Raw genomic sequence first — 25,746 nt, 5'->3', positions numbered from 1 at the left:
TCTTCAGCTCGCTGATAGCCTTTTTTACCTCTCCTATGGTCGGTGGGTCCACAGCTTGTTCGTCGTCATCTATGTTCATCCTGTTCCTCGCTACATTTCCATTTCCACCGTTCAACAATTGCTGAAAGTGCTCCTTCCACCTGGCAGCCACCGCCGTTTTATCGGTCAGCAAATTCCCTTCTCGATCATTGCACATGGCGGGCACTGGTACGGTATTGTGCCGCGCACCATTGACCGTTGCATAGAATCTCCGCATATCATTCCGGTTCATGCTTTCTTGAGCGTCAGCTACCACACTTTCTTCGTGCTGCCTTTTCTTTCTGCGGTGGATTCGCTTTTCGTCGGCTCTCGCTGCCCTGTACCGCTCTCTGTTCTGTCGGGTACCGGCCACAAGCATACGGCTTCTGGCGACATTCTTCATGTCTGTCACTCTCTGACACTCTTCATCGAACCAGTGGTTTTGTCTTCGTCGTTGACCAGTGCCGATCACTTCCCGCGCCGTTGTTGTCACAGCTTCGTGAATAGGGTCCCACAGGCTGTCGACGTCTCCAGCAACGTTGATTCTTCCCAACTGCTCGTCTAGTTGCTGACGGCTGAGAGAGACTCGCGAAGAGGAAAAATATCAACGTCATATGCAGCCCAGATTCCCCTCTCACGAAACGTCAAATGCAGCCCACCGTTTTTATGGCTGAAAAAGTGAAAAGTATTGTGTTCAAAGTAAACTGTTATTAAAAACCTCAGTCGGTGGAGCAGTTTTTTCCAAAGTTGCTGATAAATCTTAGCAAAAGATCAATTATTTCTAATGTCTGCTACGTTTGCTGGCATGAAATTTCACACAAACGGCTATTTATGATTCGATGTGATGCAAACTCAATCATTTTTTGCTGAGAGATTCATGTGTGGATTTGAACAGCATGCGCATAATTGGTATAAACACAAAGTGGAATAAGAAAAAACTAAGCAATCACAGAAAAAGAAGACCGTCTTCGCGAGTCTCGTCTCAGGCTGACGGTATTGTGCTGCTACCCCATCAGTCGACAAGCGTTGTATATTGAAGCGCTGCGTTCTGTGTGTTGCAGAACTCGTGACGCTGGATAACCGCGCCCGAATTTTAGCTACAACGAGATAATGATCCGAGTCGATACTAGGGCCTCGGAAGGTCCTGATATCCATGACATCTGAGAAATGTCGCCCATCAACCAGCACGTGGTCTATTTGGAAGCTGTCATCGCCACTCGGGTGTCACCAGGTGTGTTTGCGGATATTCTTTCGCGCGAAGTATGTACTGCTGATTGCCATCCCTCTAGCAGCAGCGAAGGTTACTAGCCGCAGGCCATTATCATTGGTAACGGAATGAAGGCTGTCCATTCCAATGACGGGTCGGAAGAAATCTTCTTTCCCGATCTGCGCATTTGCGTCGCCGATGACTATCTTGACGTCTTGTTTTGGGCACTCTCCGTAGGCCTTATCCAGGCTCTCATAGAACTCATCCTTCATGTCATCGGGCTTATCGTTCGTTGGCGAATAAATGCTGATCAGGCTGTTGTTGAAGAACTTGCCCTTCATTCTCAACACACAGATTCGGTCGCTTCCACCAATTCGTTTCATCTGCTTCCCAATCACTATGAAGCCAACTCCACGTTCTGCTCTGTCGCCACCGCTGTAGTAGATGTGGTACTTGAATGAAGTGTCAGCGATGGGATCCACCGCTCGGAATTCGCGTTCTCTGGTTCTCGGCCAGCGTATTTCCTGGATAGCTGCCACGTTCACGCCGACATTCCGCAGTTCACGAGCCAGGAGCACAACACGCGCGAGTTCAATCAAAGCTCTCGCGTTCCAAGACCCAACTTTCCAATCGTTGTCCTTTATTCATTGCCGGGAATGTTGCCGTAAAATCAATCCGTTTGCACTACTTTTGCCTTTCTTGGTTTGTGAAGAGTCTTCGATAGGCCACCTAACCAGGGTTGTGCTACCTACATCGTGTTAGAGGGGCTGCCTCCTCGGTGCTGACACGATACAGTACCCGAGCAAAGGCGGATAACTGGATGATATCAAATTGATAACAACTTTTATTATCGCTGTTATCATTTTGATATTATGTTATCAATGATAACCGAATGATAACAAAATTTGTTATCATTGTATCCGTGACATACATGTTTGATAACAGGTTGATAACAAAATATGTTATCATAAATCTTTTCTTTAACATTTTTATAAAGCGTGTGTTATTAAACAAAGTTGACTTTTCGTCATACAAAATTCTGTAAAATTATTAGGAGCGTAAGTTTAATACAAAACACTCATCTCTAAAAATTTTTCCCTGATTTATGACCAAAAAATTCAAAATTATATGATGATGTAAATTTAGTTATCAACTTGAACTCAATGATAACATAATTTACTATTACTTTGTTATTGGACAAACAAATTTGAGTTTTCATTTTTCACAACTGACAACAAAATCAGTTATCAAATGATGATAACCAGGTAGCAAGATTTGTTATCATTTTGCTTTTCAACTTTGCTCGGGTAATGTCCGTTTGTTCTTTACATGATGACCACGATCATAGCCATCGCAACCATCCATCTTTACCAGGGCTTTGGACCTGTAGCTCTGGTTCTCAATAGTATCAAGTTCTTTCGGACATGCTACTATGGTGAGCCGTCATGCGCTAGCGGTGAGCTAGAATGTCGGTGTCTTAGGCAAAGTTGTTCAGTAGATCAAGGGCGATCTGGCAAGAACAATCAGATTGGAAATTCATTTGTTAGGTGGCGCTAGTAACGAATTTTCTTCGATCTTTTACATCTCGAGATTCTGGTGAGCTGTCTTCGGCAATGTTATTCAACAGATCAAAAATTATCAAGCATATCGAGGGCCGTAAATATTATCATGCTAAGTGGCTTGGGTTTTGTAAACTTTTCCATCTCAAAATACTTATGTGTCAGAAGGTTGGTGTCTTCGACTATTTATCACTCACGCAGTAAAACAGCCACAATATCATACGTGAGAAGGATCTCTAGTTTGACATATTGGTTTGTACTTTCACAGTTGTTTGTTCTTCTGCTAGAAATATAACGAACCTTTCTAATGTGAACAATAACACTGAGTTGTAACAGATTTTCAATGTGTTTTATCATTACAACATTTTTGACGACCTAAACGTGAACAAGTGATTTTCCATCAAGATCTCAAGCGTGAGTTTTTCAAATCTCAAATGATGTTGCTCTTGCGGGAGAATTTATTAATTGGGATTTGAGTGTCCATCTTTCAACACGGTTATTCAAAAGATCAAGAGCAACTAATGGTCGAAAAACTGAACAAATATTAATTCATTCGGCAATAGTAGTTTACGGAACAAGTTGCAGAATGATGATTTTTACAGCACGAGTTGTAAGTTTATCCTACGAGGCTCGCCGAGTAGGGTAATTACGACGAGTGCTGTAAAAATCGAGTTCTGCAACGAGTTACGTACAACATTTTTTGCAATTTCGTAGAAGACCGCTTGAGGGTATCCGAATTCATATAGGAATGCATTTACCATCATTCTACAATTTCTGAAAAATTGTTGTGTAATGATTCATTACGCAACTCAAAACAGTTGCGTAATGAGAAAGCGTTGCGTAATGAATCATTACAGCACTGGTTTCAGTAAGGTAATGACTATTACCACTCTGCATACTTCAGTGCAGGAAAGTAGGCCGTTTCATGACACATTGGCGTGATGAAAAACAGCCTATTACGATGAGAAATTGCAAAAATTATTTTAGATGGCTAAAATCTACATGATAGGATTTAAGTTGATTAGATTTTTTTTGTTGTGGTGACGTGAAGACATTTCTGTCCCAAGATTAACCATATTCGAAAAATTTGTAGTGAAGTGCCTTTCGCCATAGAAAATCAAATAAAACAAAAAAAACATATTTTGCGCTTCCATCGGATGAATTCTCAATCAAATTTTTCAACGCAAGATATGCCTTGTTCTGTTGACAAACTTTGGCAAAGAAATCTACTTGCTCGAAATATTGTTACTAGCGACACCTAGCAGATAATACTCTACCGAATGATTTACTGTCAGATAGCCCATGATCTGGTGAGCAAGTTTTGGATGCAAAATTGACCCACTGTCTTCTACAGCGAGGATCATGAGGAGAAACGTCAAATGCGGGAGCAACACACCAGCACCAACCAATCCACCCGAAGCCAGCAGCAGTGCGCGGTCACTCACTGATGTTAACAATCATTCATGAGTCACGCACGCTCGCAACCGTCATCGCGCGTAATGGGTTACGACAGCGTGAACAGCAGTGCACTCAGATTCCCGATTTTTCTAGAATGTTCTACTCTGGAGAAGGATGATATGTTCTAGATGCCTACGGGAACGGTATATATAGCGAGTGGAAATGTCGTTTCGACGAACAGTAAAATATGTCCCGGCGAACGGTCAAGTAGTGAGTAACAGTGAAGTGTGAAGTGAAACCGAGTTGGCTAAAGCTCATATTAGTGTTATTAGTAATAGTGAATAAAGGGCTGAAGTGGAAGGTATTCCACCCCCGTTCCAGCATCCGTTCCAGCATCCGATCTTGATCAACGAAGTGATCAGTCAGGGAAATCCTGTCGAATAGTATTGCGAGGTTCTACACCATCGAAACCTTCTACTGGTCAACGGAGCGCACAGTAGAAACAGGATCCCCCAGGTATTTGAGGCGACTAGTCCAGAAATTCCCGCCGATCTGAGAGAGATAGGTACGAAGTGTGACATGCTTACCACCGCAAAAATACCAAAGGAGTGAGAGGCATCTATCGGTCTGTGAGGCGATCGGTTACGGAAAGTCTTCTGCTAATCAACGAGGTTATCAGTAGAAGCAGACCTCGTTTCTCTGGATAACAAGACATGCATTAGATACGATATCTGTGTCCCGTGGTCAACAAGGTGACCATTCGAGAAAGTTCAACTAGTCAGTGCACCCATTAACAGTGATGAGTCCCGGTCGATCTACCCCATGAGCTATGACACCCCTCATGGATGAGGTACACAAACTTATCCATCTACGCGACTAAGTCATCCGCAAGGTCACGTATATCATCCGTATCCTGGAGGACCTATCCAAGACGAGATCATCCCTGCTACGGGCCTATGAGAAGAAACTGGGTATGTACTACCGAGAGTACACCAACTTTGATCGGGACATCTTGGAACGGATTGCAACGACAGAGTTCGAAGAGCATGATGAGCAGCATCTAAGGTTCGATCAGCTTCATATTGGAGCTCTGCTGAGGATCGAGCAGCTAACCGCGAGCCTAGCTGGCAATAGGTGAGAGTGAATAGGCGGTGGTCAGAGTACGACCATGAGAAACGGTCTGACACGTCCGGCGTGGAAACGCACGTTACGTTGTGACAACTGAACATCAAATGGAGTCCAAGCACTCTCATCCGTTCAGCTTGAAGCAATCGTATCGCACTGGAATCCTTTACCAGTCACCAGCCAAATCGCGAGTTAGACTGCTGTCAGAGTCCGCTCAAAGAGAGCTCTCTGACTCACCAAGAGAAAAGACGCCGTACAGCATTGCGAAATCTGAGATCCTGTCAGAGTTTGGGCTGTTTGGCACGTCAGGAGTTAATCATCAATGTTAACTTCCTTTTCCCGAACAGCCTAGATAGCCGCGTAGTGTCGGTAGCGGTTGTTTCAATTGGCTAAGAATTAACACTACGGACTGCCTGTTCCGGTGGTAAAAGTCCACCTCACAGGTGATCCCTAATTCATACGGCTTTAAGCTTACCTTGCCTAAGAATGAATGGTTAGGGGGGTCTAAATAAAACCTAACCGCAAAAGGAGCCTCTAGAGTACCAGGGCGCCCTCTACACTATTGTGCTTTTCCTGTGCTACCCGGAGCAATGGTGCAGGTGACCTTGTGTTTCTCTGAGATAATCGGCTGCCCTTCTTCAGTCTCAAGCCTGAGGCTAAATAAGGGTAGGATTATTGTTACGTTGTAATTTAGATTAAATATTCACCTTTAGGGTTTTGCATTATGCACAGGGATTGAATCCTGAGAAAATTGAGAGAATCTCTCACGTATCGCTCTCTGTAACTATCATAACATGCTGCACATTATGAGAGACTGTTTATCGTATACTGCTACAAGTTTGATCAGATTGGGGGGATAGTAGTGCATGATAAAACCCCTCTAAACATGCTCCAAGCCTGGGGGACACTGTTGTTATTGGAAGTTCGTGGATTGCTTATCGTGCCAGTAAAGAAAAACACCTATCCCCAACGGTAAACAAGCGAGAAAAATGGATTTTATCATTGCTCTCTCGTTGGGGCTCTCGCTCGCTGCTTCCATTTATCAGACTTGTTACACCTTGCGATACAATGACGATCGTGGACCGCAACAGATGGGATGTTTTTCTTTGCTTGCTTTGATCGTGCTTCATTCTCAAATGAGAGCGAATTCTGCAACGCCTGATTATGCATTTTCACAGTGTATTTTGTGTTTTTCGACTTTTAAGTGATACCGATCTGTTTTTTTTTTCGCTGCTGGTCTTTTTCGTGCTGAGATTGCAAAAAGCTTAATCCAGCCTAGTTTGGGTAGTTGCTACGGTTAGGATAGCTTAAATCAATCTTCAGCATTAAATATATGCGCAAAGATCCATCTTTGTAGACACATACAAAATGATACTGCTCAAGAAGCGCTAGTTTAAGAACCCTACTTTCGTAACGAAAACTTTTATCTAGGTAAACTTGTGGACCCAGTTTTTGATACTTTCATAAATATGAAACAGCAAACTCGCGTGCCAGGCCACCGAAGTGTTGTGTGAAGCTTCAGGAATTCTTGGGCGGCAACTCAGCACAAGCAATATTGGAATGCTTCTGAGTCATATCGTCAAACAAAGTTGTAAATTACTGAGCCAGAGGGGCCCAGATAGCCGTAGCGGTAAACGCGCAGCTATTCAGCATGACCATGCTGAGGGTCGTGGGTTCAAATCCCACTGGTCGAGGATCTTTTCGTAAAGGAAATTTGCTCGATTCCCAGGGCATAGAGGTATCTTCGTACCTGCCACACGATATACACATGCAAAAATGGTCAATCGGCAAAGAAAGCTCTCAGTTAATAACTGTGGAAGCGCTCATAAGAACACTAATCTGAGAAGCAGGCTTTGTCCCAGTTGGGACGTAACACCAAAAAGAAGAAGAAGAATTACTGAGCCATCCCAGAAGGTGGCTAAGCATTCAACAAATCTGTCAAAGCAGAATTGCAGCCTTTTGATTACAACCTTGGCTGGTCACTGCCGACTCAACTATCACATGGCAAATATTCAGCTGGCTGATACATTTGTGTGTGATAGGTGTGATTCCGATTATGGAACTTGTTATCACCTGTCCAGTTTTCGCGTAATTGCGATTCCAATTACTTGGTAAACACTTATTAAGTGAAACTGATTTCAGAAACCTTGATGTTCAGGATCTTTCGTTATTTTCAACCTCCCATCTTTCCCTTCCCTTTCCTTTCCCATCGGGTAGATGATGAAATAGGCTCAAATATGGCGATGGCACAAATTTCCCAAATGGCGGTAAACGTGCCTTTGGAGCCGGCCTTCTGATATCTGATACCTGATACCGGTGGGGAATCTTAGCGAATCCACTGTACGGGTAACGCCAGCCGATGAGTGACCCAGACAACCAGAAATCGCATAAAAGTTCACGTTACAACTCGTTTATTCATACTAATTACATCAAACTCGCAAAACACCGTGGATAAACTCGTCAGATTGATGAGTTTCCTCGCATAAAACACTTCTTTTCTGAGTTCATTTGTACATTTTGTTTCGTCCCGTACACACGTACAAAGTAAGTCGGATCAATCCGTAGCAGCTGTCAAATCATCATTTGTTATCATAAGTTAAGTCGCATAATATTGCAGGTTACTTCGGTAGAATATTTATACACTCGCATTGTATGTTATTATTCATCACATGACATATGCACGCATACCGCATCCACTTTTGTACGTAGAAGGCCGTTTCGCAACATCTTATAAGTGAAATTTTGCACATATAGAGCCTCCAGGTGATTTCGTTATACGTACATTTTGGTTGTCTGGGTAATTTCGTTACCCGACGATCTTTTGGAAGGAGAATCGGGTACTCCGCATCCTTAGTTACCCTTGGCGCCGCTATTATACGACTGTTCATCCTGATCACACCATCCTCATCGAGCATTGGAGACATTTTGAACAGTGTACTGGACTTGCAGATTTGCTTCGCATCCTTATCTGGATTCTTCTTGTTGTATGTAAGCGTAGTATATTCGTCTAGATATTCCTGCATCTGTACTTGTCGAAATATCAGGGATTCGGCTTTCTGCGATTCCTGATGTGTCACCAGACCGTTCGCTGTCAATCCAAGAAAAAGCTTGACCACCCGCACTACGTAGCTTGCCACTCTGGGCAGTCGTGCCTATAAAAAGGCCTCGTCGAACCTACGCCGGAATATGTGGAGTTCTCGGAAAGAACTTGCAAAATGTCGGATGATGCTCCAGGTCTATACAACTTACCCGAAAATGTCATATCAAACCTGCGAAACCTCTACCGATGGTTATTGCGAGCCATCCGAAATCAGCAGCGCAAACTGTATTGGTACAAGCCCAGTTGGCTTGTAAAGGAGACCCTACGAGAGGAATGTTCAGCTTGCGTCTCCCTGAACCGATACTGTTTGATTGGAGCAACGTGTCGATCGATCTGAGTCTGATGACCAACAATATGACTCCTTCCGAGCAGTTGAACCCAACTGAAATGAAGGACATCCACTTAAGAAGTCCGACACCGAGTAGCAATGGTTTTCGTATCATAGTTCCCGATCAGCGTCAGTCTACGCTCACAATGGAAGTGACGGCCGAAGACGAATACCAAGCAGTTTTGGAGTAGAATCCTACCAAAGCCCAATGAAGAAAAAAGTTTCTTCGACGTGCAGCCAATGGGAAATTTGTTTTACGCTGTGCTTCCCTGTGCGATTCCTGCATCACTTCGAAGATGGACAAACCTGGTGTGTAGTTTTTCCGCAGTTGACAACCGCTTGGTGAATCCTTGTGGAGGAACATCAGGATCCCTTCGTGTGCTTGATGGAAAATCATCCATCGTTGGAACCGAGTAATGGAACTTGCTGTATAGTTATGGTCGTCGCAACCTGGAACCAACCTTCGTTGGTCCTGTACCGCTTTCTGTTCTTCAAACGACGAAGGACGAAAGATTCTGCTGCAATCATCAATAGTAACCCCGAGAAGACAACAGTATGCCAGTACTTCGGTACGAGTTCTTTGATACGAGTAACATTCAGCCCTTCAGGATCTCAAAATACAAAATACAAGATTGGATAAAATGTGTTACTAGCGCCACCTAGCGGATAAACCTCCAATCAGATAGCCCTCCATCTGATGAACAACTTTTTCGGAAACACCAACTTCCAAGCTTATCAGGATCTCGTGATATAGAAAATTGAAGAAATTTAATTACTAGTGCCATCTAAAGATAAATTAAATAGTTTTTTTTTTATTGTTAAATAGCTCTTGATATGCTTAACAACTTTGCCGAAGACACCAACCTCCTAGCTCATCCGGGTTTGGAGATATCCGTTGAATCCAATCCGGAATAACTCAGGAATCATTTGAACCATATTCCCAAGTTTTCCGGACCATACACTAAGAGAGTTTTTCGGAAAGTTTTGTAAATTTCAGCGAAATCCTTTGATAAACAAAACAGTTATGCATATTTTTATGTGTCTTTCAGCATGTTCAAAGTATGTTGGTTGGATGAAAGTTAAAAAGAGTAAAAAATTGAGTGTGAGGAATTTTTGCCATGGCTTATTTTAATTCTGACCCATTGTGGACCATTTCAATAATTGACGAGCTAAATTAAGCAGATTACCATAGCAAAAAAAAATATCTCTGATGTTTCTCGCAAAACAACTATGAATCTAAAAATACCTAGTTTGAAGTTTTGTATGTAGGTACCATAAGAAGTGTACTTTTCATTTCATTCTTACTTTGCCGACCCTTAACCAAATAACCAATCAAGCAAATAATATTTCACAAGCAAACCCCATCCTCCTTCCGCTGAAGTCACAATATTTCGATTTAATTTTCCTTTGACCCAAACCAGCCCAAAATCATGCCCTAAATAATTAGAAACTGGTAATGCGACCAGAAAGGTTTCCTTCCTTTCTGTCCCTTGGCTTTCCTCCTAGCACCCCGCTCCCTTTACACGCGCGGCAGTTTCAATTCCGTTGCGAAGTGATTCGAGTCGTTGGCACAGACTCCGGGAAGCCGTATTTCCAATGAAGACAACATTAGTGGGAGTGCTGGTGATAAAATTAACGTTAAATTATGAGAGCCTTGCCGGAAAATGGAAGCCTCTGCTCCGCTAAGCCGACCTCGCTTCCATAATTCCGCCGCTTGATGATGCTGATGTGCGTATTGTGTTCTCTTCTATTACCGAAACGAAGAACGATGACAACGACGACGACTGTGGAACTCAAAGATGTACAGTGCTCCCCAGTCTGTTATTATCAGGGAAAATCTTCATTAGATCTGGGCTTATCTTGGGCTTACTGTTTTCTATGACTACGTTGTATGTCTGCGCAAAATAAGAAAAACATCGCAGGACCCGTTTTAAAATTAGAAATGCAGAGGACTCAACGGCTTCTTCAAAGTAAGTAACACGTCAATATTTTCTTCCCATTCCCAAATTGACCTGCATTTGGACACAGCCGAACCCGTTATTGTTTGTTATAATAATGAAAGCACCAGTACTCACACATTAAGGATGCTACTGATGCTACTGTGTAAGTACAGCTGTTCAAGCAACTGAGGGCAGACATGCAGTTGAGCCATAGAAAACAATCGACCCGTGAGCAATGATTCTATAGTATTTTTTCTGATAATAATAGTCTGAGAAGCACCGTGCTATGGCATCAATTCAAAGCGGATGGTCTGTACCATGGAGGAGAGCCTCCGAGTAAGACATTCAAGAGGGGGAAATGTCTTCTGGAATACGGAAAACGTCGACTCCCCCGTACCAGTTGGATCTACAGTGTGCTGGTAACAGCCATTATTAGTATGGCCTTGATCATTTGGCTGCAAACAAACTAAGTTTCTAGGAAAACTTACTACATACCTAACTACTGTTGGCTGTTATGCTCATTTCATTCACCGAGTGGTTATTTATGAAAACGGACCGACTTGTGCCTCATGGTTTTCCCAGGGAAAAGTTTTGGAAGGATTTCCTTTGAAAATAAACGTTGGGATAATTGAAAAGTTTACTAATTATAAGAACGATATGAGACTGGTCAAGAGTGGTTTTGAGCTGAACTTGACAATGGTTTACCTATTAGAGTAACATAATCAATTATTTGATTCCAAGAAAATTTGTATTCTTCTAAGTTGAGTGTAGTACACCATATCGATTCAAACGCCGGTCCGAAAACCGTTCCATTTGTATCTCGATTGCAACCGCGTTTCAATTTTTAATGCAAAACTTCGGTAGCATCCGAGGTTAAGAACGATGGTACTAACGGACAGACAGAAAAGGGCCCATTCTCAAATGTCATAACGCTGAAGGGGGTGGGTGGGCGAAACTCTTAGACTTTTGTTTTTGGTGACGCTGGAAGTCGCATCCCCCTCACCAGTGTTGACCAGACTCATTTCCCCGAAATTCGAATTGTGAAGCCATGAACTGTTATAACTGTGCGTTGTATTCCTGAGATGGAGGGGGAGGTGGTTGGGCTTTAGTGTTGCACATGGGATCCGACAGTTTCGATCTCGGTGGGCCGCAATTCAAGTTTCGGTGAAATGATTCGCACTCACTCACTCACTCATTTCATTTCACCGAAACTTAAATTGCGGCTTTCTGGGATCAAAATTGATCGATTTTGTGTGCAGTACTCAAGCTTAACCATCTGCTTTTCTATCTTAGGAGGATAGAGCATGGTTGTAGTAGTTCGTGGCTTCGTAGTTTGGAAAATGTTATTTTCGGGGAAATGAGTCTGAGCAACACTGCCCCTCACCCATCCCCCTCGATGTTTAGTTTAAAATTTTTATGATTTTTTATGCAAAACTTACATTTTGCTTACCACCGCAAGGAGGGTGTTTTCAAAACATATCTTCTACATATATCACAATGATGAAAGAATGATGATGAAGAAAGCTTATAATGATTTGTCTGGCCCTTCTGGAACTGATCTCGGTAGTAGTGAATATGATTTTTTTAGGGTTATATATTGGTCATAAGTCATCTGAGTTCATTTATCCAAAAAGCGAAGTAAGTCTGCTTTTGGAATAGCGCATCCATTGGGGAATGTTTGGTTTCAAATGAGTGGGGATCCTGAGATTTTGAAGAGATTACCAAAAATCTGGTTAAAACTTTTAGGTCTTCTATACGAAATTCTAGAAATCAGTTGAAATTCTTGGAACCTGAAATCCTGGAATTTGAACTTTAGATAGGAGTTAGCGTTAGTGGTGGTTCTAGTGGGTTGAATCTAGTGGCTTATGGAACAAATTCTAAATGTTTGAGTGTTGGATCCCAATTGGTGATCAGAATTTCTGGAGGAAGGTCTAAGGCTCTTGCATGAATTGAGATTGAAATGGGAGTTCTAAGTTATCAAAACTTCTGAGTCTCTGTAATTCCAATGAACCCTAATATATATTGACGACAATCTACAATTCCGGAAGAAATTATGGGGGGGGGGCAGTGTTGAGTTCCGGTTGAAATCCATAATTGCAATGACAGTTCTTCTGGAATTTTGTGTAAGGTTCCCTGGGACTCGAATTGGAATTTTGTGATTCTGGTGGGAATTCATAGACCCCGAAAGCAATTCTGAGATTTCTATGGGTGGGAATTTCGAGATTTTGCAAGGATTCTGGAGGGATTTCTGTAAATCATGTAGGAACTCTCAGGATTTCCATATGAATTCTGGGTTTTCGATGAAAATTGTGAGTTTCTAGTGAGGAATTCGGGATTTATTGGAAACTACAGAATGTGTACTGGGTTTATCGAGGGTGTTAGAAATTTTTGGTGCGAATGCTGGATTTCAATGAGTGATTAGAAATTCCAGCGTGAGTTCTGGAGTTGGAATCCTTGAATTTCCGTAAACATTCAGAGATTTTAATGGGAGTTCTGGGGTTACAGTAGAAATTGGGAGTTCTGGTTTTATGGGGAGTATTCTGGAAGATTGCTAGAGTTTTGGAGAACTCTTAGATTAAGATAAGAATTCTAGTGCTTTATGGAAATTCTGGAGTTCTGAAAATCATTCTGGAATATTGTAAAGAATCTAATGATTCCGGAGAGAATCCTGCGGTTCCAAAATAAATCTTGATATTTTGAAAGGAATTATGGGAATTGGAGAAAAATCCGACGGAAATTTTTAGATTTCCGTTGTAAAATTTAAAATTTCAGTAGAACATTTTCGGGAATTTCGGTATAATCCCTTGCAATTTATGGTTGAACTCGTGGGAGTCCTTATTAACTATAAGTGAAAATCTTTGGAACCTTGAACAATTTTTGAGATGTAAATTGGGATTCTGGGATTCAAGTAGGAATAATATGGATTCAGTTGAACTGCACTGCAAGTTTGGGTTTTAATAATTTTGGTGAGACTACTATAATTGCGATAGAATGTTTTTGAAATCGAGAAGAACCCTGGGTTTCCAATACGAATCCTCATTAAGAATTCTCATTTTTTAAAATTCTCGAGAGCGAAAATTTTATTTTTATGGTATAGTTTCAGTATAAATGGCAATCTGGAATTTTGTAGGGTACTTATGATCCTCATTAGCATCCAGGTACTATGAGATGATTACTAATATTACAGAAAGAATCCTGCCATTTCAAAATTAATCCTGAAATTATGGGCGAATTCCTGGATTTTCAATATGTGATTCCAAATTTCGATTTCGGTGGAAATTCATATGGACGAAGACCTGTACACCTGCCGGAAACGCGAAGCAGCGAAAATTGGACTGATGGTGAATGCGACCAAGACAAAGTACATGCTAGTTGGTGGAGCCAAGCGTGACAGGGCTTGCCTAGGTAGCAGTGGTACGATAGACATTTTTTAGGTGGTCGACGAGGTCATCTACCTTGGATCCTTGCTGATGGCAATAACGTTAGCCGTGAAATCATCAGTTGAAGTCGGACCTAATGGGGTCTCCACAAGAGGCTGCGGTCAAAAAATATCCACGCCCGCACCAAATGTACAATGTAAAAAACGCTCATAAGGCCGGCTGTCCTCTGCAAGCATGAAACATGGACGATACTCGAAAAGGACTTGCAAGCTTTTGTAGTCTTCGTTCGTCGGGTGCTTAGGATGACCTTTGCCAGAATGCAGGAAAACGGTATGCGGCGACGAAGGATGAACCACGAGCTCGCCCAACTCTACGGCGAACCCAGTATCCAGAAAGTGGTCAAAGCTGGAAGGATACGATGGGCACGGCATGTTGCAAGGATGCCGGACAGCAATCCTGCAAAGATGGTGTTCGCTTCGGATCCGGTTGGTACGAGAAGGCGTGGAGCGCAGCGAACTAGGTGAGCGGATCAAGTGCGCATCGATTTGGCGAGCGTGGGGCAGAACCGAGGATGTTGAAATGCGGACACGAACCGAGTATTGTTGCGTGAAATGGTTGATTCAGTGTTATCTGTTGAGATCTTAACTAAATAAATAAAATGATGTTGTCCGTGAGAAAGATTTGCCAGAGCGGATACCAGGTGACGTTCGAGAAGGAAGTGTGCAAGGTCGTTGGCCCCTCAAAAGAGATCGAAGCGGTTGGACCGTATTCAGATGACATTTACAAGCTGAAGTTGGTCAAGGTTCCGAAGGTTAACGTATCACCGGAGCAGAACAGTTTTGAGCTGTGATATCGTTGATTGGGACATCTCTCGGTCGACGGCATGAATCGGCTGAATAATATAACGATAGAAAGACATGGAGGAATGTGTACCCTGCATTCAAGGTAAGCACCAGCCGCAACCGTTCAAAGGTGAAAGGTGATCGTGCTGATCGGGTGGTCGAGCTAGTCCACTCCGATCTCTGTGAACCGATGGAGACGGCATTGTTGGGAGGAAGCAGATATTTCCTGACATTCATCGACGTTTTTTAAATCGAATGTGGACGTTTTGGAAGCATTCGAAGATTTGAAGCCATTTGTCAAGAAACAGACGGGAGAATCAAGTGGATCAGATCGGACAACGGTAAGGATTACGTTAATTTCCAAGTAACATTTTTAGCTGTATCATAGTTTATTCAGCTAAAATATACGCATTTCAGCTGACTAAGCTGTTACTCAGCTATCGAATGATACTTGGTTTGTGCAATGCGACGGTACTTGCGTCAAGCTGGAATCCACCACGGAACCGTACAGTCCGGAGCAGAATAGGCTTGCAGAAAGGATTAATCGAACGTTGGTGGAGCGTTGTTTGGGGTTGGAAAGTGATTCTGAGCGGAAGTGGTAGCTGCTGCTTCGTACGTCGCCAACCGTTCACCGTTTATCGTGAGGCAGGTATGATGATACTCTAATACCCAGGGAAGCCAAGGACATTTCCATTACGAAAAGATCCTGAACCGACCGGGAATCGAACCCACTATGGGCGATCAGGTGGCCAATAATCGAAAAAATGACTTGTTCTTATGAGTTTTTCTTGAGCATCATTCCATAGTACTATGAGATGTAAACTTAAAGATCGTGAAGAATTTAGCTGCACAAATTTGCACTTTTTTAATGTAGGGCTTTTATTTTTAACCATTTTCTATTAAAAACAGCTAAAATATAATGCAGAGAATAACTGAACATCGCTAAATCATGTATATCATCATTTCTATGTAAGTTCTAACATTTATAATGGTTTGCACAACGTTAATCGCATAAATGGCTTATATGCAACATTAGTAACAAAACTTATTATTTCGCTATAGGTTCTATTCAAAAATTAGTCTCGAAAACTTGTTTTTGAAAATATAACATCAAATTTGTATCACAAAAGTCATGAATACGACATGAGATGGGAAAAATATTTTTGGCCGCCAGTCTGTATGGAAACCGCCCATAGTGGAACCCAGACACCTTCAGCATGTAGCCGTGGACTCTAACCATTCGGCTAAGGAAGGTCCCTTAGGACATGGTGCATGTTTCGAAGAAGAAGAGGCGAAAATGGGACGAGAAATCAGAGCGTTGCATCTTCATGGGCTACAGTGAGAACTCGAAAGCGTACAGAGTGTACAACTTCCAGACGCATGACGTCAACTTAAACCGAGAGAGGAAGATCCCACCCAAGAGGAACCTTTCGAAATGGTTGTGCAGAATGAGACGGAGGTTGCAGAAGAACAGGTCGTTGGTGGTGAAGAAAATAATCTGTAGGCGTGAGATGACGAGCTCAATGAGTTTGAGGAATCAGAAGACGCAAAAGCTGTACAATTAAGGCTTTTTAGGTCCGGTATGCTACCATCCACTATTTGATGTCGTTAGAAGCCAGGTTGGACCTGAAGATTCACCAGATGGATGTAGTCACCGCATTTCTGCAAGGTGAACTGGGGGAGGAAGAAATGTATATGGAGCAGCCAGAAGGATTCGTCAAGCCTGATCGTCCGAGGAGTGTCTGCAACCTGCAGAAACCACTATACAGGCTAAAGCAAGCTAGCCAGATTTGGAATCGGAAGCTGTATGGAGAATTGAAGCGCTTTTGACTGAAGCGGTTGAAGCTCGATACGTGTCTGTATGACCGGATTGAAAACGGATAGATCCAGACAAATGATGACCACAGTCAAAAACTGACGCAGCAGATGAGCCCTAGCAACGAGGAAGAACGAAAGCAGATGCAGCTTGATTGGCCGCCCGCGGTTGCTACTCCAGTATCGCCAGATCAGCTGCACAGACACAAGGAACCAACCTGATGACTGCTAGGGACTAACAGACACCTTCAATGTATACGTGCTGGTGATCTTTTATTTTTAGGCGATAATGGCGCCTGCCACGTCATAATGCCGACCAATAAGGGGAAGGAAGAAGAATTGAAGATGCATTTAACTGGTTGCCACAGTAGACCGTTTATACCACTGCGTCTACACCAGTTCATGCGGGAAGGTGTAGGGCTGGTATAATTTTTATGGCAGAGAGGCTTGCTGGGGGCCCAGATAGCCGCAGCGGTAAACGCGCAGCTATTCAGCAAGACCAAGCTGAGGGTCGTGGGTTCGAATCCCACCGGTCGAGGATCTTTTCGGGTTGGAAATTTTCTAGACTTCCCAGGGCATAGAGTATCTTCGTACCTGCCACACGATATACGCATGCAAAAATGGTCATTGGCATAGTAAGCTCTCAGTTAATAACTGTGGAAGCTGAGAAGCAGGCTCTGTCCCAGTGGGGACGTAACGCCAGAAAGAAGAAGGCTTGCTGTTTGGTTAGCAGGCTGGGGAAAAGGACACCTTGCGATAATGTACAAAAAAGATTATGCGATATTTGCCAGAAAACCATTCGCCAGAAAACTATTCGCCAGAATGACATCTGCCAGAAAACCATTTGCCAGAATGTACCATTCACCAGAAAGTACCATTCCCCAGAATTGTTTATCTTGTCGATTTTGATCAATTAATGCATAATGAAATATCTCGAGATCCAAAGATGGACGTCACAATATTCAACTTGTGCCACTTTTCACATCTTCAAGAGCACTAAATTGAGCTAAGGGGGGTCCGTAGCCTTGAGGTTACGCTTTCGCTTCATAAGCGGAAGGTCATGGATTCAATTCCCAGCCCCTCCAAAAAATAAACCGTCCAGCCACCAGAAGACGCCGCACGGAGGACCGTGCATAGGGGAGCACATCCATCCTCCGTCAGTTTCAGATGGTGATTGAGACAAATTGACCCACTTCGCAGGCAGCTAGCCTTAAATGACTCAGGAACACGGCAAAACGAACCACCGCAAAAAGAGTAATGGACTATGGCTTATGGAAATCGATTGGACCAACAGCAGAGTACTTCTCCTACCTGCTCGGTGTGAGAGCAAAAGAGCAGAAGAGAGTGAAAGCAAATGTAAATATAGATAAGCTAAAAATAGAACTGTATCGGTAAGGTAGATACAGATAAAACTGATTCCGGCACAGTAGTGGCCACAAGCACGGAGCGCCTTAATAAAAAAAAAAACACTAAATTGAACTATAATAGTACGATAACAATCTCCTTCTTCTCATTTTAAGCTTTCTACTAGTGCACAGAGCGGAGGCAATATAAAACTGTTATTCTACATCTCTTAGGAGATTTTTGCTTGTGAGGATTTCATACAATATTCTAAGCTGTTTTACCTAGTTTTTACTTCGAGAAGATTGCGTTTCTTTCCACCGTGAGCTGTTCTCCATCAGAATATTGTATTGCACATAACTTCTCCTACATCTACCAAATTTTTTTTTTGCTTTTGAATGGGCATTTTATTGAGGTTGTGCTACTTTCTCCCGAATATCGATACCCCGAATGCCGTTTCCCCGAACACCGCAAATGCAAATGCATTTTCTCGAGTAGTATATTTCCCCGAAAACGCTTTGGCACTTACAATTGTCATAACTTTTTATGTTTCAAGGTGATGAACGGGTCATAGGATATGCACCCTTCTTTTTTGATAAGTGGTTATTTAAAGTTTCTCTGAACTAAGCATTGGCTGCATCTTGTTTTCTTTATCGTTATTTCTAGTTCACCACTCTGTCTCTGATGATTGCTACTAATGCATTTTGAACCGCATCTATTTTGGTGCCTTCTATAAACCACTTGGTCGTTCAAGGGCGGGGGGAGATCTGGGGTAGAAGGGGGTGGTTCTATCTTAATACCTCGATTCATACAAATTTCGGGTCATTAGGGAGAATGGATTGCGGGGAAATGGTATTCGAGGGAACAACATTCGGGTAAAAATAGACCAACTTGTTTTTAGTGATAATAGTCACTAAAATTGTGCATGAAAAAGTATTCATAAATGAGTCATTGCCTATCGCTACTTGATATGGTTTGGGACAAATAAGAATTCTCTACCCAGTAAACACACCATCGTACATGATGGTATATAAGAGCACAAAGGTGGAGGCGATATACGTCCAACTTGCATGCAGCCTTATGGCGCAAAAAAATTGTATGGAATTTACTAATTATAAAACAACATAATCTCATGCTATAACATCTGTATAACAAAACTGACAACGTATATTAAAATCTCGTAAATATTCAATGAATTAGTCCATAAGAAGCAACACATTTTTTAAGAACTGCTTATGCTGAAGAGAAGGGCGAAACTCTTGTGAAGTCTTCTAAACCATCATACCCTTTTACAGAGACAACATATATTCAAAAAAAAAAAATCTTACCTTATTATCCGTCATGCTGAATATCAAATCATTACATCAGTAAGTAGTATCTTCCACACATAGTGGATCAGCTTTTAATGAATGCAATTGTTATTCTATTGTATATTTTCTTTTTTCATGTTCCACGGTCCCTCAGGTTTAAGTGCTGTTTTTTTTTAATTCATATATATTTAGCTTCAAATGTTGATGTTGATTGTGAAATGCTCGAGAAATCGATTTTATTTTTGAACCGTTAGGAAGTCATGTGTTTCTAGTCGAACAATTAGAATACTAGAACCACAAACCCTATACGGATATTCGGATGCTGGCTCACTAATTCAATTGGAGATGGTGTCCAAGAGACCCTGTACTTTTTTTAGTATACTAATAAAAATAATCTTACAACATTTTTTAACGCTCTGGCTCGATTATTTCTTCTACAATGGCAAACTTGATTGATCTGAAAAAAAAAATATATATAAAAATCTAGCGGATGGTCCATTCTGGGGAATGGGACATTCTGTCGAATGGTACTTTCTGGCAATTGGTTTTCTAGCATATGGTACTTTCTGGCGGATGTCATTCTGGCGAACAGTTTTCTGGCAAATGGTTTTCTGGCAAATATTGCACAATCTACAAAAAACTATCATGCAACGTACCAAACTTCATGGTTTTGCAAAATATGTACGTTGCAAATCATTTTGAGACTTTTTGGCCGTATTTGGCCACCAGCATGAACACTCGGGGAACCTAGTGTCCTCGGGGAAGAGTCCATTTTATTATAATGCATAAAAACTTTTCTTGAGACGTATCAAAACTTCATGTTTTTTTGTAAAATATGTATGCTAAGAATCATTTTGAGACTTTTTGGCTACATTTATCTACAACAATGGACACTCCGGGAACTTGGTACCCTCAAGGAAGAGGACACTTGGCAATGATGTACCAAAGCTGCTTTACGTCATATCAAACTTCATAGTTTTGCAAAATATGTACATTGGGAATCATTATGAGACTTTTTGACCATATTTGGCCATCACCATAGACGCTTCGGAAATCTGTGTTCTCGGAAAAGAGAACACTTTGCAATGATGTAAACTTTGACATGAACTTTGATACGTCACAAGATAGATTTTGTACATTATTGCAAACTGACTTCTTCCCCGAGGACATCAGGTTCCCGAAGTGTCCATGTCCGTGTCCAATGTGGCCAACATTTTTCACTAATTGTTCATTAATTACACTAGGGGTTCCCTAAGAGTTCACATCAATTACCAACGATGTTCTATGAACTTTTCAACGTACAGTATCGGACATATAAAATGCACCAAAGCCGTTTTCCCATACAAAATGGTCAATTTCAGAGAGCTATATCTCCGCTGTTTCTCATCCGATTTTTTTCATTTTTTTCTGTGACGAACTACAAATTATCTAAATTTTTGATAACCATTCAAAAAGTTGTGTGAAAACTATTGATTCAAAAGTTACAGATAGGTTGTATTTTGACATAAAAAATGCACCAAGACCATTGGCGTAGGAACAGGGGGGGGGGCAGGCCCCCTCCAGAACCATCCAGGCCCCCCCAGAAATTTTGGATGATAATATATATGAAAATTAAAAATAAATAACTAACGTGATTCTATCGTGAAGAACAACCTTTATTATTAATGAATAAATTTTCTTCAGTTGTTATGTTATTTTATTTTGTACATCAATAGTGGGAGAACCTCGCTTATCGTACACAGCATCAGTGTGGCGGTTCTGACTTCGGTGAATCGCGCAACTACCGAAATATTAACCATCCGGTAGGCGCCTTATTGGTTAGAACGTTGTGTGCGATAAGCGCAATTTTCGACATCTCCATTGCAAAAATTACTGTTATACTAAAATGCGATAGTATCCTGGAAATTCGTTTACAACTCGTATAATGCTCGATAAAATCAATTGAAAAAAAGCAAAATTACTAAAGGAGCTTCTTTGTCAAAAGATATCTGGAATATTTGGCGTATTCGTTACAGATCTTTTCAAGGAATTTCAACCTAGCCAAGACTTTTAGAAAAGTCCAACAAAATCAGTCATTTTTTCATCCGCCACTAAATTTTTTCTTTGATTTCGTATCATTTTTTTAAAATAATTTCTCATGAATAAATTTATTAATAAGTCAAATAATAATGTGCGATTAGTTCATACTTTTAACATGAATTCCTCCTGGAGGATAACCATACCTCCTATGTCTACTTTTTATCCACAAATTGATTCCAGAATTTGTTCCCGGATATGACTAAAAAAATTGTGGTCTTAATAGATCAAACTTTTCCTTAGAAATTGATTCTGTCGTTTTATTCCATATGGTTTCACAAAACCATATATTGAAAATTATATCGCGAAGTTCATCAAAAGTCCTTCATAAATTTTTAAAATACACCACAAATTGCGTCACAAATTGTACTATGTTTCTTTCCTGTAAATTCTACTTCAAATAACCGGATTATAAAGGAATTACAGTCGACTCTCCATAACTCGATATTCAAGGGACCATCGACTTATAGAATTATCGAGTTAAAGAATGTATCGAAACAAAAAATCACAAAATCGCAGGAACAAATTTGTGTATTTCTAATGTATAAATGATCACCTCTGTAAGAAAATAATATTATTTTGTTGATTGTACTTTACAAACTATTAGGTATTTGAAAATATCTTTCGAAATGCTCAAAAAGTCACATTATTTTGACTGACATTTTTTTTTATTTTCATGTTTTTCAACTTTTATTACAACTTGCAAGTATTTTTTCATCTCCAAACAAGAATTAGACCACGTTTCCCCAAAAAAGAAAGATTTTAAAATAGATATCGAGTTATGGAGAGAAATTTCCCTCTCACGTGACATCGACTAGTGGAGATATCGAGTTATAGAAATATCGACTTATGGAGAGCGGGATGTATGGAAATTTGAAGGGACTGAAAAATCCATCGAGTCATAGAGTATATCGACTTATAGAACATCGAGTTGTGGAGAGTCGACTGTATATACGAAAAGTATTTTTGGAATGTCTTTTGCCTTCGAATCTTCAGAGGAAATTTGTTGAAAAACCTCAGGCATACTTTTGCTTCCAAAATTAGCATAGCGGTAAAGGAATCTGCTGACCAACATTAAGCAAAATATCTGGAACCGTTCAAGCTGAACACTTGATCGATTGGTCATCACCAACATATGATGCATCTCAAAGCATCGTCTAGTTCTCTAGATTTCTGCTCTTGAAAACTTGAGCTATGGTTTCGTTACACCTTCACCTTAAGAAATGTATAAAGAAATTTGTAAAGATCTTCCCTAAAACATGTCTTTACAAAAAATTTAATCAATTGTGCCAATCATAAATTTTCTGGAATTGAATTCATGTGCATTTTTTATACGGAATTCCAAGAGGCTTTCTGGCAGAATTCTGGGGAATCCAGAAATCGAAGAAAAAATTCTGCTAGACTTCAAGGACAATTTTTCAAAAAGATTCTGATTAGGCTATTTTTCAACTCATTAGAGAGGTTTCATCTATCTTGTATGTATCCATTTCTAAAAAGAAGAATATAAATAATCACTTATCTTCAATTTTGCCGTTATCCATCTGCTGTTTCTACCTGCTTCGAAATTTTGTCGTCACTCTTCCCTCCACATGACGCTTTCTTGAAATACTTCGACCAACATTTTTTTTTATACTCTAAAAAGCAACATTTTAAAGAATCTAAAGAAAAAATCAAGAAATTGTGAAAAATTGCAGAATTTTTACACGTATGGCTACCGATTTCTGAAAGTCCATCAGGAATTCCTCAACAAATTTTCAAAGTACATAATACAAAAAAATCCTCCAAAATATATATTAGGTAAAATCTTACATTACGAATTTTACCATAAGACAGTACACTAACGTTAAACTTCTGCAGTTGTACCACAATAGTTAGTTCCTCCAAAAAAGTTTGTTCGGAATTTCGGCAAGTAGGAAGAAACGGTTTTTACATCAATGTGTTAGCCTTAATATCATGAAATAGGTACTAATACTTTTTGTAGAAATTCCATCATTTTTAACGTTAATTGGTTTGAATTTAAAAAAGACTGGTAAATATAAACAAAAATATGTAGAAAATCTCATAAAACCCAACTTAGCTTTTCTGTGAAGTACACCGTTAAGAATTTCGTTAAAAAGATTCAGAAATTCTACGTTGAACCTTGAATTTTCCGACAGTAATTTAGTGTTTTTTCCAGATTTAATTTAAGCTGAAATTATCAATCAAAAAATGGCTTTCCAAATCGAATATTGAAAATGATTCGTAGAGTAATTTGTGAAGAAATCCTTATAGAAATTATGTATTGTTGGAGTAGTTTTTAAACTAAATATGGGGAATCGATAGATTCCTTGATATTATTTCTGGAAAAATCCCTGGAAGAAAACATGGAGTGATTTGTTAAACCTAAAAGAATACTTGGTGGAATTACTAAAAATATTTTTGGAGAAGTTCGAGAATGAATTTGCAAAATTCTTTAGTAAATGTGTTGAAAACTGTCTTCTAAAAATCCCCAGAGGATTCGTTAATGCAGTTTAAAGTAGCAAAATCTCTAGAAAATACTTGGATGGATCTCTGGTGATTTTTTGGGAGAATCGTAGGACGACATTACAGAGAAACACTAATATAATTCTCCTACATAATCTCTATACAAATCACTCGTTTTTTTTTAATTTTTCACGGATAGAATACGTATATTTCACTAGAAATTTTATGTGGATGTTTGAATATTGAAAATTTTTCTTAGTTATTTTTGAAGAAATTTTCGAAAGAAAATTTTGAAGGAATGCGAGAAGTTTGAATTGATTTATTGATTAATTTAGTGAAACACTTAGAAAAATTTTTCGTGTAAAAAAGCAGATAGTTCTGTGGATAACTTCTCTGAGGTATCTCAAAAAATATTTTCCCAGTTGAATCTTATTTTATTGTTTAAGAAATTCTTGTAATATATTAGGAGGAATCCTTAGAGTAACCTGGATAAATCAATCCCGGATATTTTTGCTATGATTTTTTCAAGCAATCCTTGAAGAATTGCTAAGAGATTTGCTGGAAGATTTGTTTAAGGAATATGAAGAGAGACTTAAGGAAGAATCTCAAAGGCATAGTTGGAAAAGCTGTTGGTGGAGAATTCGTGAAAAGAATCCTTACTTGATGATCTTGAATACGGTTTTGAAGATTATTTAATCATTAATGAACAACTAAATGATGTTTTAAACTTACAATTAGAATTTATGTACAATAAGTACGCAGAGGACCTTCATGAAAAAAAGATTTATATTCTGAATTCTACAAGAGATTCTTTTAAGCAATTTGATACAGATGCTTCGAGAAATTTTGTGCTAATATCAGAAAGCATAAAGAAACTTCAGGAAAAAAAAATCTGTCCAATAATAACTATTAATCCCAGAAATGATTTCCAGTGGGAATCCCAGGAATAACTCAGTGAAAACAGGTAATAGAATTCTTGGAAAATGAATTGGAAAAGCACGGAAACCATTCATGGAGAAATCTTCGATAGGGTAGATGTACCAATAGTGGAGGTACTTAGCACGACTGAACTTCATTTAAGCGTCTAATTCAAGAAGCGCAATTAAAGTACTGCCGTTATACGCATAATTGTCCCATGTTCCAAAATATGCAATCGAGAAAAACGCGTTTAAAGATTTTAACACATTTAGGCCTCGTATTGACCAAGTGTGTGATAAATTAAATTAAAATCTTTACAATAGTTTCAAGAATAGCGTGTTTATTAGAGTCAAGAGTTGTTATTATGGGAATAAAGTTAATTTAGTTACAAAATATAAAGTGGGACTGTTATGCCTAGAAATACAGGGTTTTTGGTGAATTTCTACGCATAACCGTCCCACTGATAGTAGTGACCAATTATGTGCTAAGCATAGTGCTGTAGATGACCGTTCTTACGTATAGATTGTACCGAATGTAGAGGACGTCTATCCTCAAGACTATGTTAAGGCATCTTTTGCAGGCTCAAGTGACATGTGCCAAACGGAGCCACATATGGGGAAGTGGAGAAATACGATTTTATAGTTTGGGATGGAAAGCAAAGTTTTCTGTATGAGTGATAATGAAAAAATATATTACTCAGTGAAAGAAAGAGGGGATGAGTAAGTTAGAGAGTTTATGAGATGTAATAAATTCCTGTTTTGACTCTTCCAGGCTTGACAGAAACTTATCTGCGAATTCAAGATTATTCTGCGGATGAAATTTTTAATTCAAAATCCACGACACAAATCTTCACACGATTTGAAATTTTTTTGGACTTTGTTTGCAAAATCATGATATTTGATACATCGCAAATTAAGTTTTAGAAC

The sequence above is a fragment of the Aedes aegypti genome, chromosome 2, assembly GCF_002204515.2.
Source record: "Aedes aegypti strain LVP_AGWG chromosome 2, AaegL5.0 Primary Assembly, whole genome shotgun sequence".
Lineage (NCBI taxonomy): Eukaryota > Metazoa > Arthropoda > Insecta > Diptera > Culicidae > Aedes > Aedes aegypti.
Note: the sequence above shows the minus strand (reverse complement) of the source record.